The sequence below is a fragment of the Podarcis melisellensis genome (assembly GCF_964234715.1).
Source record: "Podarcis melisellensis genome assembly, chromosome: 18".
NCBI classification, from domain to species: Eukaryota; Metazoa; Chordata; class Lepidosauria; order Squamata; family Lacertidae; genus Podarcis; species Podarcis melisellensis.
In genome coordinates, this window is record NC_138536.1 from 12,968,229 (window position 1) to 12,984,192 (window position 15,964).

General features: G+C 48.0%; 1 long non-coding RNA gene across 2 annotated transcripts; it reads right to left on the reverse strand.

Moving 5' to 3' along the window:
* Window positions 1-2,010: 2,010 nt before the first annotated feature.
* Window positions 2,011-13,793, reverse strand: LOC309361028. 2 transcript variants are annotated; one of them, XR_014164310.1, is made up of 3 exons: window positions 12,053-13,793; window positions 7,829-8,825; window positions 2,011-4,498 (listed from the first exon to the last, which is right to left on the reverse strand). It is a non-coding gene; the product is annotated as an uncharacterized lncRNA (long non-coding RNA). The 2 variants fall into 2 exon arrangements; XR_014164311.1 differs by lacking the exon at window positions 12,053-13,793 and adding an exon at window positions 9,925-10,001.
* Window positions 13,794-15,964: the final 2,171 nt, after the last annotated feature.

Genomic DNA, 15,964 nt, shown 5'->3' on the forward strand with positions numbered 1-15,964 from the left:
GTGTGGTGAAGAATGAAACTGTCCTTTTGGGGCAGGATATCTACAATTAAGATGAATGTGCTCCCAAAGATGTTATTTCTATTTCAGACTATCCCCATAATTAAGGGGAATAGGATTTTTAAAGAGCGATTTCAAGATATATTTGGCAGGACAAAAGGCCGAGAATTCAATTTAAGTTACTAACAGATCTGAAAGAAAGAGGAGGCTTTGCCCTGCCTGATCTGAAATTATATTATGAGGCATGATGCCTTTGCTGGCTGAAAGAATGGATAAAATTAGAAAATAAGGAATTGTTAGACCTAGAGGGGTTCGACAACAGATTTGGATGGCATGCGTACCTATGGTGTGAGAAGAAGAAAATCCATAAAGGTTTTGAGAACCACATCTTCCGAGGTCCTTTGATTGAAGTTTGGGATAGGTATAAAAACCTATTAGAACCTAGAGTACCACACTGGTTATCTCCATTAGAAGTTATGAGTGTAAGGAAAATTAATATGAAAGGCAATTGGATCACATATGGTCAATTGTTATTTAAAGAAGAAGGAAAATGGAAAATAAAGTCACATGAACAGGTTAAAGAACATGTATATGACTGGTTGCATTATTTTCAAATAAATGAAATGTTTAGGAAAGACATCAAAGAATGTGGTTATGCAGACAAGGATTCAAAATTTCAGATAGAAATAATAAATAATGACTGTAAAATTTTATCCAAAATGTATAAGTTATTGCTAGAATGGAATTTGAAGGATGAAGAAGTTAAGTCGGTAATGATACATTGGGCCAGAGATTTTGGTTACAATATACAATTTGAGGATTGGGAAAGATTATGGAAAGAAAATTTAAAATTTACAGCATGTATGATGTTAAAAGAAAATGTTATTAAATGTTTTATAGATGGTACATAACACCGGTAAAATTAGCAAAAATTTATAAAACATGTAATAAGTGTTGGAAATGTAAAGATAAAGAAGGTTCTTTTTACCCTATGTGGTGGGAATATAAGAAAGTGAAAGGCTTCTGGGAAAGGATATATAATGAATTGAAGATATTAAAATATACATTTATAAAGAAACCAGAGGCCTTTCTGTTAGGAATATTAGGAAATGAGATAAAGAGAAAGGACTGTAAATTTTTCCAATACAGTATGCAGTGACAGCTGCAAGAGTGTTACTGGCCCAGAAATGGAAACAACAGGAAATACCGACGGTGGAAGAATGGAGACTGAAGCTGTTAGACTATGCTGAGTTGGATAAATTGACTGGGAAGATTAGATATTTAAGAGACCAAAAGTTCATCGAGGACTGGGGAAAATTTGTGGAATATCTGGAAAGTATGAGGGACAGATAACGCTAGAAGGATTTAAAGAAGCACTGTGAAATTTGAGAAGTATTGTTTAAAGGGAATAGAAAAAGAAAGGTTTAAATAATGACAATACAAACCTAAGGAATGCGTAACTTAAATAATGACTATGGATGATTTACGGAAAAGCTGAAGGAAGTCCAGAAAAGAAATAATCTGTGAAAAATTGGATGTGAAATTATTATGTGTTTTTGTTTTTGTTGTAAACTGATGGACCCACATGGTGCCTGTGGCTGAGGCTGATGCGGCACTTGCGCCCCCTCCTGGACAGAGGTATTAGTCATTCCTTCGTTAACCCTTTATTGATTGGAGGCCGTCAGAGAGATGTTTCTACGATAAATAATTCTACAAAAGGATAGTAAACGAACACGTAATTTAGGAGGACGGTATTTCTGTTTTGGGAGCCGTGCAGGTCCTTATTTGAAACGTACGATTTTAAAAGTCCCACCCAATTGCAGAAAATGGTTCTCCTGAGTCTTTCATCATGCAAATCTTGTGGGTTAACCTTTCCCCATTTGCAAGGTCTCCTAAGTTATTTTTACCTGGTGAGATTTATTTTATTGAGATTTTCCCATAATACAATAAAGTTGTGATTACCAAAGATACCAAGGTTCCTTAATCTTATACCACAATTCCAGAGGCAGATCATTTGCGTTCATCCATTTCTGTGCAATTTATTACCTTCTAAGCCACTGTCTCAAGACAATTTACACATAAGACAATTAAAAACTGCTAAGAACGCAAAAACAATCCATCTGTCATGTATGCATTAGCTGAAATTCCTGCATTTCAGGGCGTTGGACTAGATGACCCTTGGGGGTCCCTTCCAACTCTGCAATTCTATTATTCTATTTAAAACTAGGCATTAAAGTGGACAATCATGGCCAAGAAGACCCATTTACATAGAGAGCATAACCAGAGTTGTGGACCGTTTATTTCTTTGGTTATGAATTTTCTCTGCTTCGTATTCAAAAGACTCCCAATAGAACTCAGAGACAATAGACAAAGTTTCAAAGTGTTGCATGAAGCAAAGAAGACAGTCCAGTGTCCTGCGAAAGAATATTGAAAGCACCTGCTGCTTTGCTGGGATCATAGAATCAAAGAAGTGTAGAGATTCCCCTGCAGAAATATTTTGCCCCATGAGGGACTCAAACCATACGGGCTGAGCTATCCATCGGGAATCTCCCAGAGATCTGTGGATGACTGAGCTATCCCAGGCATGTTGGGGAGCAGTCCGTGCCCCACACAGGATGTCAGCCAACGAGGAGCAGAGCCTTCTCTGTGCCCCTAGACATGGCAATACGGACCCCCAAGCATGCAAAGAGGTGAGTGGCTGAAAAACAGTGAATGAGAGAAGCACATAGAAAGAGCTGCATCTGCAGTGAAAACATCAGAATGGGGCCAGAGCAGAGCAGTGAACATCAATGTTGCTGCAGGAATGCTTAGAAATCTTTTTAAGCAGAGCTTGGATGGCCACCTGTCATGGATGCTTCAGCTGAGATTCCTGCATTGCAGGGGGTTGGACTAGAGGACCCTCGGGTGCCGCTTCCAACTGCATGGTTCTATGATTCTATGAATACAGGGGTACCTTGGGTTACAGACACTTCTTCAAGTTACAGACGCTTCAGGTGCAGACTTTGCTAACCCAGAAATAGTACCTCGGGTTAAGAACTTTGCTTCAGGATGAGAACAGAAATTGCACAACGGCGGCAGCAGGAGGCCCCATTAGCTAAAGAGGTTAAGAAGAGTTTCAGATTAAGAACGGACCTTCAGAATTAAATTCTTAACCCGAGGTCCCACCCTAACCACCGAGGCCAGGTGGTTAGTGTGAGAGTGGCATGGAACCCCTGCTTGGCATGCAAAAGGTGCTGCCAGCAGGCTCTACGGAGCCATAGTCAGACTTGCATCAGGCCCCTTCCTTGGTGTCTCCTTGAGGACTCATCTTGATTTGTTTGTGAGGATGTTGCACTGAGTAATTGTTATCCCACACTTCCCAGGAGATCTTTTCTTCATTTCCCTTTCCCTGTGACAGTTTGGATGCATCCCCCTGCCCGGAAGTGGGTCTTGCACAAGAGTGCCAACCCCCCTGTTAAGTGTGTGATTGGAAAAGCCCTCCTCCTCAAATCCAATGACCATGACGGGAGGCCAGTATAGCCTGTGTGCCTCTAGGGGGCACCCCAGCACCAGAGATGGGAGACAGTGGAAAGGGACCCACCCACTCTCTTGTTGCTGGGACACTTGCAGACTGTGTTCGCATCATACATTCCCTCTCCACCCCCCCCCCAAACCAAAAATGCTGGGAACTGTAGTTTGCCCCTTCACAGAGCTACAGCTCCCAGCACCCTCAGCAAACCTCACCCAGGATTCACTGAGGAGGGGTTGCATGTGCTTTAAAGGTGTCCCTGTGTGTCTGGGGCAACCTAGTCAGATGGCAGGACACAAAATATATTTTATTATCTTTATGTGATAGGAATTCTTTTGGTCTTAGATATATGGTAATGTTCATAAGTGTACCAACCAAGCACATACATAGATCAGCACAGGAAGGACAGCCTGGAACCATTTTGATTCCTAAACTGACCAAATCTTTTCTCTGCAAGGTCAAAATGGAAAAGCCTCCCCATTGCCTTTTCCTTCACAAATCCTGTCTTAAGGGCATGTCTGTGTTTTAATAGGGTGTGAGCCTGTGACCTGGCCCAGGAACTAAGTATTTATCATTACAAAAGACTGGCCAGGCTACCTAGGAAATCCAATCAAGGAACCTGCCAGACAGGAGATAAACAACATTCAAATTTCTGTTTTAGACCGCCTTTTCTGTGATGTAGCTGTGATGTATCTGAGGGGTGGTCTTAGGTTACACCCCTCCTTTCTTGATGTATGTATGATGTTTCTGGGGGTGGTCTTGATCTACAGGGTGGCAATTTCAAAAGTCTTTATAAGGCCTTGCACACCATCTCTCTGGGTCCCTCCTCTCTCCTGCAAGTGAGGGGAGCACCCTGTTGCAACAGCTCAATAAAGGCCAAGCCTACAGGCTGCTGTTTTGCTACAAGTAATCCTGGTTGGAGTCTTTGTTTTTGTCCAAGGGAGCCCTCGGATTTACCCGTTAACAGTTACCACCATCACCAAGTGCAGTCACCTAGAGCAGTGTTTCCCAACCGGTGTTCCGCGGCACACTAGTGTGCCGCCAGACGTTGCCTGGTGTGCCGCGAGATGTTGCCTGGAGGGAAGCGGGCGAGTCGGCGGCAAGAGGCGGGGCGGCGAGGAGAGGCCACGCCTCCTGCTGCTGCCTGGCGCTCCTCCTCGCAGCCGGCAGCGCTGCCTGGGCGCCTCCGCGCGACTCTGCCTCGCTGGGTTTGGTCTCCCAGCAGAGACGGGTCACACGCGCCACTCCCTCCCTCCCTCAGCCTGCGCGGAGGGAGAGCCAGAGAGAGGCATCGCTCCTGCGCGGCGGGAGAGGGAGCTTGGCGCGTCCGCGGCTTTTATAGGGCGCCCGGCGCGCACCAGCTCGATAACGGGCACCGGCGCGGCGGGGGGCGGCCGGCCTGTCTCCTTGGCAACCCCATTGAGCAGCGCCGGCTCCCCCGGGAGGGCCATCCCCCCGCGCCGCCGATCGCCAACACCGCCGATGCTGTGGCTGCCCGAGCCCGAGCCGAAGCCCGAGCCCGTCAGTCAGTCAGTCAGTCAGTCAGGAAGGAGAAATGGGGAGGGAGACGAGGGAGGAAAATTGCACGCAGGGTGAAGAAAGGAGAAGGGTGAACGAGACGAGCTTCCAACCCAAAAAAGGGCTGGAAGACTGGGAGGATGAAGGATCGGGAAAGAAAGCAACGCCTTCCCTGCCCGCGACGTCGCCCGCTTGTCATTGGCAGCGCAGCGGGCGCCCAGAGGGGCTGGGCACCGGCGCAGGGCCGCTCCGCAGCCGCGGAGGACAGCTGCGCGGCTAGCAAGGTGCGCCGCGTAGAGCGCGGCCCTTGTGTGGCCCGGTGGCCAGGCAAGCTCGGGCGGGGACCCCCATGCGAATCTAAGACGGGAGAGCAAAGAGGGCAGAGCAAAGGGGGTCCCTTCCCCAACCTCCGGCTCTGAGACTTCCCTGCACCCCAGAAAAGTTTTCAAATACAAAGTTAGAAACATACACTGAAGAAAAAAGTAAAAGAACAAGAAAAAGAAAAAAAGAAAAAGAAAAAGAAGAAAAGAAAACCAACCATTCAACACATTTTTTATATAACTAACTGGACTTCCTCGCATCTCCCTTACCCTGCATTCTTTATAATAAAGATATCAGCAAATTATTACCTTGTTTCGTACCTTATTTTGTACTTTTCAAATACTATACCTCTAAATTTAACATACTTTTCATCAGTTACTTATATCTTAAATTAAACATAGTATTACCTTAGATTTTGACCTTTTCTTACTTAAAATATAATTTCCTGTTTCCCAAATCTAATTGCTGAAGCTATAGTTTCCGAATCGTGTAAATTTTTAACATTCATACAACTTATATTGCTTTTGGAAATAGTCCTTAAATTTTTTCCAGTCCTCTTCCGTTGTTTCTTCTCCCAAATCTCGGATTCTGCCAGTCATTTCAGCCAGTTCCATGTAGTCCATCAATTGCGTCTGCCACTCTTCCAGTGTGGGCAAATCTTGTGTCTTCCAATATTTTGCGATAAGTATTCTTGCTGCTGTAGTTGCATACATAAAGAAAGTTCTATCCTTCTTTAACACTTTCTGGCCAACAATGCCCAAGAGGAAGGCCTCTGGTTTCTTGGGAAAGGTATACTTAAATACCTTTTTTAACTCATTATAGATCATTTCCCAGAAGGCCTTCACTTTGGGACAAGTCCACCAGAGGTGAAAGAATGTCCCTTCAGCCTCCTTACATTTCCAACATTTATTATCAGACAGGTGATATATTTTTGCAAGCTTGACTGGGGTCATGTACCACCTATAAATCATTTTCATAATATTTTCCTTCAAGGCATTACATGCCGTGAATTTCATTCCGGTGGTCCATAACCTTTCCCAGTCCTCAAACATGATGTTATACCCAATATCCTGAGCCCATTTTATCATGGCTGATTTGACTGTCTCATCCTGAGTGATTTTCTCTTCAACCTGCCCTCCATCCTCTTGCGGAAAACTCTTTGCCTGCCCTGCCCGTATCTCGTTTTTGCTTTTTAATTCCACACACGCACCCTTCGGACTTCGTGGCAATCGGGCGCGCGGGTGCGTTTCCTAAGAGAGTGAGGACCCCCGCCTCCTCCCCACCTGCTCCCTCGCCAGCCAGCCAGCCGCGCGCCCTAGCCGGAGAGCCCCGGCCGTCCCCGTCGCGCAATCGGCTGGATCTCCCTTCAGCAGGCCGTGCTCACAACTCGGCCCAGGGACCCCCAGCAGCGGATCTCCGGCCCAGCTGAAGAATCCGGCAACAAGCCCCCTCCTCCCCAATCGCTCCGCCGAAATATGCTCCAAAACCCCCCAGATAGGCCGCCGGCCGCCAAGTCTCGTGGCGCCCTGAGCGAGGGTCTCTCCCCAACACCGCCACCTTGAACTGCGTTCTCCCGGCTACCCGAGCGAACCAGCGGCAGGACCCCGGTATGGGCCCCCCCAATATTTTTTATAAGTCGGCGCCCCTGATAACTATAACTCGTGGTTCTGATGTCCCAACGCTCCCACGGGGCACATTTCATTCAGGCGGAGGAGGGGGTCGTTGGCTAACGGCCAACAGGCAGAAAGGACTGTCCAACAATGCGATTATCCACACACACACCTGATCCATGGATTAACATCAAAATCCTTGCATTAAAGCTCACTCCTAAGGAACCAGTGGGTCATTAGGCTTTCAGATGCACTTTGAACAAAGAGATGTTCAAAGGGAAAGCTGCTTTTAATAACGCTGCTTTTGCAGGTACTATTGGTCTGGGTCTCATCCAGCATCTTTTCAGTACACCCAGTTAGGATTCAGCAGTCCAGTTGTACACTCTTGGGTATTCAGCATTAGCTTAAGGCGTGCAATAATCACATGCCCACTTTTGCAGCATCTTCATAGCATCCCAAGTCACTCTTGGAATGCTCTCTTTATCATACCCTGCAAGTGTTTACTTGTGTAACACATCCTACCATATCTTGCAGAGAAGCACTTCAGAGAGGGCCAAAACCCCCCACACTTGGTGCCATTTTCATCTACACATGCAGCAGAGTAAGTTGACCCAGAATAGTACCAATTCAGATGGCAGATGGGAGAATGACAGTGCTGAATGCTTTCCCATGTAGAACAGTCCCTGCAAATAAAAACCTAGCATATTTGGAAGAGGGATGCTAGCCTAACCATTACCTTCTATGCTGTTACTATTTTTTTTTTTTTTTACATAAGTAAAAAGTGACCTTTCCCCATCTGGCATGGTGGTGTGCCTCGAGATTTTTTTCATGAAACAAGTGTGCCTTTGCCCAAAAAAGGTTGGGAAACACTGACCTAGAGCGTGGTGCTGACAATGCCAAGGTTGCAGTTCCGATCTCCCTACTGCCTAAATCCCTGCATTGCAGGGGCTGGACTGGATGATCCTCAGGGTCCCTTCCAACTCTAGTTCTATGCTTCTATTTTCACCATCCCCAGACAATCAGATTCCATCTGATTTGCCTGTAGAAAGTTATGGGGAGGTGAAAGGGAGATCTCAATCTATTGCACCTTCTTTCTGATTTGTCTATGGGGAAGTTACACAGGACTGAGTTGAGCCAGTTTCTCTTGCTGTTTCCAGGGCATTTCCCCAAAATTCTGCAAAAAGCTCAAGCTGGGGGGTGGGTGGGGGAGGCAGAGAAATGTGGTTTGGTTGAAGCAGGAAGGAAAAACTTCTTTTTAATTGCACATCCTGAATGAGCAGGTATGTTGTTGCAATCCCACCTGCAAAATACTGACAGTCTGGAAAAAGTGGTCCCAAATTGTTATCTGTGTGCATTTGGCAGGCTGAGGGGGGTTTGGGGGGGCTGTTGATCTTTTCAACAACATCCTGGCCCATCCAGGTTTGGATGAGGAACAATTGAGGGAACAGGGGATGCTTAGCTTGGAAAGGAGAAATGGGAGCCACCTTCAAATATCTGAAGGGCTGTCCTGTGGAAGATGCAGCAAGCTGGTTTTCTGCTGCTCTGGAAGAAAAGATGTGAGCCAACAGATTTAACAGCCATTTGCCAGAGGAACAGACGCCCTTGGAAGGTGGTGGACTCTTCTTCCTTGGGTGGCCGTCTGCCAGCGATTCTTGAGCTGGGAGTCCTCCATTGCACGAGGCTAGACTAGATGAGCCTTGGAAGTACTTCAAACCCTGCAATTCTATGATTCTGTTACCCACCGGAGGTTTTTCAGTGGAGGTCGGATGGCCATCTGCCAGGGATTCCTTAGCTGGTCTTCCTGCATTGCAGGGGGCTGGGGGTCCCATCCAGCCCTACAAGGTGTGATTCCATCTCTAGCACTGAGCATCCTATAGGAGAAGAAAGGCATAGGAAACTACCCCACCGGGCCCAGCGCTGTCCCTGATGAGCAGTTGTGGGTTTTCCAAAGGGGAAATTCCCCTTCCCTGACCCATTCTTCAGCTGTGATTCCTGCCTTGCAGGGGGTGAGATTAGATGGCCCTCAGGGTACCTTCCAATGCTATGACCCTATTATTACTTGCCCAAAACTAAATGTATTGTTTGGGTTTCCATTCAGGGGCCTGGCAGGGCCCTCAAGACTGCCTGCTTGATCGCTTCCAACCATCTCTGCAAAACGTCCTCCTTTCGGAAAGCCCATCACGGCTGCAGCTGTTTCCGTACAGTTTCAGCGCCAAGAGAGCAGTTCTGCAAGTGGTGTGTGTTCCTTCCTTCCTACACTACACAAACACACATATCCTTTGGTCCCCTGCTGAGCCTCTCTGAGTCCCACATTGCAGTGGGTTGAGCTAGATGACCCTCAGGGACCCCTTCCGACCCTGCCATTCTGCAGTTCTTTAGCTGCGATTCCCACATTGCAGGGGGTTAGGCTAGATGACCCTGGGGGTTCCCTTCCAACTCGCTGCCTGGTTGCCTGCTTCCCACAAATCTATCCCTCCTGCTGCATCTGCAAAACATCTGGAAGGATTTTAGGAGGGGAGGAATTGTCCCCCTGTGAACTGATGCAGGCATTTGAGGGCTTGGAGGAGCCTGATTGAACAGGGTGCAGCTCAAAGGCTTCCCAGGAGAGGCAAAAGGTGTGGGTCTGCCCCCCCTTTCTCCTGAGTGTTTCCCCTCCAGGAACTGATGTCACCACAGCTGGGACTGAGCCCTGCAGCTCTGGAAGGCAGCCAAAGCAGCCCCCTCCTCCCCACAGCTGTTTGGGAAGGGAGGCCTCTTCCCCACCCAGCCACAGCCCCCAAGGAGGGTCATAGGAAATGTGAGCACTGGGTGGCAGTCCAAGGTACCAGGCAGCTGTGAGGTGTACCACCACCCCGACGGAGAGCCTGGGCGTCTGCACATGTCCAACATGCACAGAGACCACGTCTCTCATTGTGGATGCACACACTGCCCCCCCCCACTGGCCAAACCAAAGAAGGCAAAAACCCACACCCTGTGGCCTGCAGTCATCATAAATTACTGCCAAGGAAGCATTTTGCACTTGAAAGCGTGACTTGTCCGCAGAGCTGGATTCTCCTTCCGTCAGCATTAAAAAAAGAGGGAGAGAAAGAGAAGGTCCTTAGGAATAGAACTGGCAGTCACAAGATGCCGTTATGGAAGATGGTGTGCCGTTCTGGTCACCTCCTGTCAAAAAGGAGATGTGAAGATGGGGGAAGGTTAAAAAATGGGTCATCCAAAATGATCAAGGGGATGGAGAGATGCCCCCAGGAGGAAAAGTTGCAGCATCCCCTTAGCTTAGAGAAAAGGCAGGGGAGAAGCAATGTGTTGAGATTCCCCCCTGCAGGCGGTTGGACTAGATGACCCTGGGGGTGCCTTCCTCCTCTGCAATTCTATGCATGGCCCAGAGAAAGTGGAGGGAGGGGAGTTCTTCTCTTACAGCATGAGAACTTAAAGAATATAGCACAAGAAAAATTAAAAGCAACTCAAAGCGGTTCATGGATTCTCCTTCCTTGCAGGTTTTTAAGCAGAGGTTGGGTGGCCCTCTGTCCTGGAGGCTTTAGCGAAGATTCCTGCATTGCAGGGAGTTGGACTAGATGACCCTCGGGGTCCCTCCTAACTCCACCATTCTATGATTCTATGACAAACTAGCATGTTAAAAGCAACATAAATTAAATGTGTTTGCAAAAAGAGGCCGGCCACACCAGCCATGGAAAGAAAAATCCCTCTCTATGAATTCTGTGTTCTCGGGTGCCTTCCATCTGCCATGGGCTCCCTCCTCATTAGGTCTGGTATGAAGAGCAGTTCCCCAGATGTTTCCTTGCTCTAACAAGCCTGCCCCCCCAGCACAACATCATGGTGGGGTTGCCCCCAGGACAGTTCCTGCCTCACAGACTGGCTGGGACACCTGAACTGGCAGAGGCAGGTGAAGGTGAGGAGCTGCCATCAGCCCCAGTCCAGTTCCCTTTCATCCCTCTTATTGCAAGGCAGGGGTCACCTGGCAGCTGTTCTGTCAAGTTACTGCCCTCCCTCCTGGGACTGGCATCCGACCAGGATGCTCCCAGCTCCCCCCTCTGCCTGCCGGCCCTTGCTTTTCAGGCACACCCTCAGGGAGAAAAGGGGAGAGGAAGAGGAGGAGGCCACATCTCCCCGTGAGTCAGGCTGTGCTCATGCTGCGATACAATAATCTTTATTGTCATTGTCCCATACAGAACAATGAAATTGGGGGGGAAATCTACATAAGACATTAAAACCAACAAGCCTGCTACCCCAGCTATCCCAACCTGGTTAGCCCCCTAAAAACTCTGATACCCCAAATTTCAAAATACAATACATTCCCATAGAGACTCCTTACACTGTGTTTAAAACCAAAATTGCATTTGGATAGAAACTGTTTTTCAGGTGGCTAGTCCTAGTCTTTATAACCCTGGACCTTCTTCCAGAAGGCAGAAGCTGAAAGAGATCATTTCCGGGGTGTATTGGAAGAGGGCTCTCCTATATCTTGTCTCCTCTCCTATTTGTCCAAGTCCCTTCCAACGCTACGATACCATGATTCTCTCAGGACTGGGAAAGGAAGGAAGAGCCCTGAGCCTGGAAAGCCCTTTAGGGAGCGTCTGCCAGCCTGTGTGGGCAACACTGAGCTACATAGCTCATGTCCTGGCTCAGGACATGATGTTCCTCAAAGCAAGCAAAGGAAACCTGCAATGGGGAAACCTTGATTTGGGATCATTGGGGGCTCCTCCACGCGGCCCTTCGGGGCCAATTTATCCCTGCTCAGGCAGGCAGAGACCCCCCTGGACAGAGAGAGTGCTAAAATAATAATAATCTGGGCTTGCTTTTTGCACTGGCGTGTGTGTGTCTTGTTTTTGTTTTCTCAACTTACAGGATTTTCCATGGAAACAGAGATTCTGCCTTAAATGGTGGGAATTATATGGGATGGCATTTTGATGAGGGACAGGTGTAGGCACTGAATGAACTATGCAAACATGTGCAGTGCCTGAGTAACCCAGGAAAGCGTCACGTGGAAGCACACAGAGGCTAAGACAAAAGGATTTATATGCTATTTAGGTGCTGAAATGAGTGCTAGGAAATTAACAACTATAAAACCAGTATTTTCTTTCACCTTTTTCTCCTTCTCCTCCTCTTCCTTCTCTCTCATTTGGTGTCATCTGCAGACACCAAACTGGGAAGGGGAGCTAATGCTGCTGAAGACAAAATCAGGATTCAAAATGACCATAACAGATTGGAGAACTGGGCCGAAGCTAACAAAACATGTTTCAATAGGGACAAATGTAAAGCTCCTGCACTTAGGCAGGAAGAACCAGATGCACAAACATAGGATGTGGGACACCTGGCTTACTAGTAGTACATGTGAAAAGGATCAAGGGGTCTTGGTGGACCACAATCTCAACATGAGTGAACAGTGTGATGCAGCAGCAAAAAAAGCTAATGCTATTCAACAGAAGTCTAGTGTCCAGATCAAGGGAAGTCATAGTCCCACTCTATTCTGCCTTGGTCAGACCACACCTGGAATACTGTGTCCAATTCTGGGCACCACAATTTAAGATGGATGTTAACAAGCTGCAACATGTGCAGAGGAGAGCAACTAGGGTCTGAAAACCAAGCCTTATGAGGAACAATTGAAGGAGCTGGATATGTTTAGCTTGGAAAAGAGAAGACTTGAGAGGAGATATGATAGCCATCTTCCAATATCTTAAGGGCTGTCGCAGGGAAGGGGCAGCAAGCTTGTTCCCTCCTGCTCCAGAGGGCAGGACCCAATCCAATGGCTTCAAGCTATGAGGAAGGAGGTTCCAACAAAATACCAAGAAGAACTCTCTGACAGTAAGAACTATTTTTAAAAAAAGAACACCCAGTTAAAACAATAAAACCAGAAGAAGTTTAGCTCAGGTGACTGCTGGCTTCTACACAGGTGTGTTTGTGTATCTTCAGGAGCTGACGGCATGCCAATTCTGAGGGGGGTCCCTCTTTTTGTATTATTATTATCATTATCACTGTTATTGTTAAAAATTGTATACTGCCAGATACCATTAAAACTCAGGGTGGTTCACATCATAAAATCACAACACATAAAAAAAAACAAAATGCATAATAAAAATAAGAACCTCATAAACCCATTTGCCAAACTGTTTGAGGAAAGCCAGTAACCCAACTCTGCCATTTGATTATTCTTTAGCTGTGGCTCCTGCCCTGCGCAGGTTGGGCTAGATGACCCTTGGGATCCCTTCCAACTCGACAATCCTATGATTCTAGGAGCAGGGCAGAGCCTGCCTGTGCCCAGCTGGCACAAAGCACCGCCAAAGGACAGGGGTGCGGTTGCAATTCCACCTCTGTCTGCCTGGTCCTTGATTGATTTTTACTTTTTAAAAAGCCCCGCACATGTCCTGCAAGGGCTTTTAAGGCTGCATTTCTTGCCTGCTCGGGGACAGACAGCCGAGAGGGGGCCGTGGCGCCTACGTGCCCTTAAATGTTCTTTCTTCCGTGCTCCCCAGAGCGCCCCACCCCAAGTGAGAGAGAGAGCGAGAGAGTCCATCTGCAAACGGCGGGGTGCCTGCCGTCCATCTCTCCCCCCTCTGCTGCTGCATGTGCCAAAGGACAGCGTCCAAGACTTCTCTGGAAAACAGAAGTGCGCGCTCTCTCTCTTTCTTCCTCTGTCCTGAGCCTGGGGCAAAAATAAAATAAAAAATTGGAAGCTGTCTCAGCGGGAGCCTTTTCCAAAACAAAGTCAATGGGCTGCAGAGTGACGCACTTTTCGGTTCTCGGTGGGAACCAAATTTGGAGACGCTGCCGCCCTCCCGCCCTTGGGTGCCTGTCCAAGAGGATTAGACGGACTCACGGAAGGGGAGGCGGCTTCGGGAGAGCGGCCCTTGCGCCCGGCTCTTGCTGGGGGTTCCCCCTTTGCCCCTGATCCAATGGCAGGGCTCGCCACGCCGAGGTCCGCGGGGGCAGCAGAACCTCCATGCCCGGGGCAGTCTACCTGCGTGCGTACCAGACGATGGGGAACAAGGATCCGGCCCGCCCTTGTGGTCCTCTGGACCTTCAAGGCTGCGCGGAGTGAAGACGAATGGCGCCCGCTGCCCTCCGGGATCAGCCCCTTCTGGGTCCTTCTGGTCCGCAGTCGGGGCGCTGCCTTTCACCTTAAGAGCAGCAAGAAATCCAAGTGGTCGGTGCGCCCTCCGCACTTACCCAGGTGGCTCGACCTGTTGGATTTCTGTCTCGAGCTGCTCGGACTGCCCAGATTTCCCCACAAACACCCTCCGATGGACGGATGTCTCACCCTTCCGGAGAGGAAAGGAAGGGAAAAGACGAACATTCAACAACAGCCCGACAGAGACCAACTCGAGCTCTCGCGCAGCGGCCTTTTAACGGCCAAGAAGCTTCGGGAAGCTTTGAAATCAAACGGAGTTCCCCTTCCTCCAGGGCGCATGACTCCCCCCCCAAGAACCCCGGGAGCTGTAGTTCCCCCCACCCCTTGCAGAACTAAAGTTCCCAGTGTCCTTAGCAAACTACGGGTCCCAGGATTCTTTGGGAGCGGGGAGGGGGAGAGACGTCATATGCTTGAAATGGATGGAGTGGATCTGCGCCCGAACCTCCGCCAGAAGTTCGCCTCGCAGGTGAGGGGGGTTGCGTGCACCTGAGAGGTGCAATTTGAGGACCCGCCTCCTTTCTGTGATTGTCAGTTGCCGGTGTAGCCTAATCGTTAGTGGACGGGACGCGACTAGGACCTGAGAGAGAGCAGGGTTCGAATTCCCACTTAGCCCTGAAGCTCCTTGGGTGACCTTGGAGTCAGTCCTCATCTCTTAGCCTAGCCTACCTTACAGGGTTGTTGTGAGGATGAAACGTGGGGGGAGGAGAGCCAGATACACCTTGAGAGCCTTGGAGGACAATAAAGGTAGCACCTAACTATAATTAATAATAAACTTTAATAAACGTTTTTACAAACATGGTGCAACCCGTCCTGGGACTTTAGGGAGAAGGGCTGGCAATCAATTAATAAATAGGGGGGGGCACATTGATGCAAGGGGCACATTGATACACCAACAATATTTCAATTTCGAGAAATGTTATTTGTGTCGTTACATCACTAAAACGTGTCTATACATGTGTGAGTACAACAGTTGCGACTGCACCGCCCACCAGTTAACTGTTGGCGTTTGACGAGAGTAGGTGTGTTTTTAGCACAGCCAACTAAAAAGTTACATGAAATGTAAAAGTGCTCCAACGTTCTTTTACGTCGTTTAGTTAAGATTTAAAAATACCAAGGGTAAGTTATTCCACTCAGTAATCACATGATTTTTAAATAAGTTCAGTGGTTTTTTAAATAATTTTTAGTTTTTTGAAAATGTCCGTTGGGGTACTTTGATACACTAAGACACAGGGCACATTGATATGGAGAAAAGTGCCCTGCTAGTGTAAATGTTGATGTTCCCTGAAAATATAAATGCTGGAGATTTCCTACTCATTAAATCTGAAAAGAAAAAAACTGTTGTTTCTAAATATAATATGACCAATAATTAAGTGTCATATCTCAGGGGGAAAATCAGGATCTTGTATTCAAAAGAAAAAAAAAATTCCTTCCAGTAGCACCTTAGAGACCAGCTAAGTTTGTTATTGGTATGAGCTTTCGTGTGCATGCACACTTTGTGGTGCGGCATGGGTGGCGCTGTGGGTTAAACCACAGAGCCTAGGACTTGCTGATCAGAAGGTCGGCGGGGATTTGACGGGGTGAGTTCCCGTTGCTCGGTCCCTGCTCCTGCCAACCTAGCAGTTCAAAAGCACGTCAAAGTGCAAGTAGATAAATAGGTACTGCTCTGGTGGGAAGGTAAACGGCGTTTCCGTGAGCTATCTGGTTTGCCAGAGTCCTGCTGGCCACATGACCCAGAAGCTGGACGCCGACTCCCTCGGCCAATAAAGCAAGATGAGCGCTGCAACCCCAGAGTCGGTCACGACTGGACCTAATGGCCAGGGGTCCCTTTACCTTTTTAAGGTGCTACTGGAAGGATTTTTTTTATTTTGT